The 877-nt window shown below is 43.2% G+C and overlaps 1 non-coding gene across 1 annotated transcript; it reads left to right on the forward strand.

Annotated features, from left to right (window-relative positions):
- The first annotated feature begins 217 nt into the window (after nucleotides 1–217).
- LOC114400984 lies at nucleotides 218–324 on the forward strand. The gene has a single exon (XR_003664102.1). It is a non-coding gene; the product is annotated as a small nucleolar RNA R71 (small nucleolar RNA).
- Nucleotides 325–877: the final 553 nt, after the last annotated feature.

Genomic DNA, 877 nt, shown 5'->3' on the forward strand with positions numbered 1-877 from the left:
TGCAGCTGAGTTTGTAGCTACCTCATGCGCTCCTCTAATGACTATGTCATCATTTCTGGCGCTAAACTGCTGGGAGTTGGAAGCCATCTTCTCAATTAAATTTCTGGTTTCAGCAGGAGTCATGTCTCCAAGGGCTCCACCACTAGCAGCATCTATCATACTTCTCTCCATATTACTGAGTCCTTCATAAAAATATTGGAGAAGAAGCTGCTCCAAAATCTGATGGTGAGGGCAACTGGCACATAATTTTTTAAATCGCTCCCAGTACTCATACAGGCTCTCTCCACTGAGTTGTCTAATACCTGAGATATCTTTCCTGATGGCTGTGGTCCTGGAAGCAGGGAAAATTTTTTCTAAGAATACTCTCTTAAGGTCATCCCAACTCGTGATGGACCTTGGAGCAAGGTAATACAGCCAGTCCTTTGCCACTCCCTCCAAAGAATGAGGAAAAGCCTTCAGAAATATGTGATCCTCCTGGACATCTGGGGGTTTCATGGTGGAGCAGACAATATGAAATTCCTTCAAATGTTTGTGCGGGTCTTCACCTGCAAGGCCATGAAACTTTGGAAGCAAATGAATCAGTCCAGTTTTAAGAACATATGGGACATCCTCATCAGGGTATTGGATGCACAAGCCTTCGTAGGTGAAATCAGGTGCAGCCATTTCCCTTAGAGTCCTCTCACGGGGTGGAGGTTGTGCCATGTTCTCAGAATGTGCAAAATCAGAATGCTCAGAATCAGAATGCTCAAAATTATAATGCTCAAGATCAGGATGTTCAAAATCACCAATAACAGAATGCACAGATTCACCAGTAATGGAATGCTCAGGATGATCAAAAGGTATAAAAGGATGCCTAACTAATCTATGAAATGTCCTA

The sequence above is a fragment of the Glycine soja genome, chromosome 19 (assembly GCF_004193775.1).
Source record: "Glycine soja cultivar W05 chromosome 19, ASM419377v2, whole genome shotgun sequence".
In the NCBI taxonomy this organism is placed as follows: domain Eukaryota; kingdom Viridiplantae; phylum Streptophyta; class Magnoliopsida; order Fabales; family Fabaceae; genus Glycine; species Glycine soja.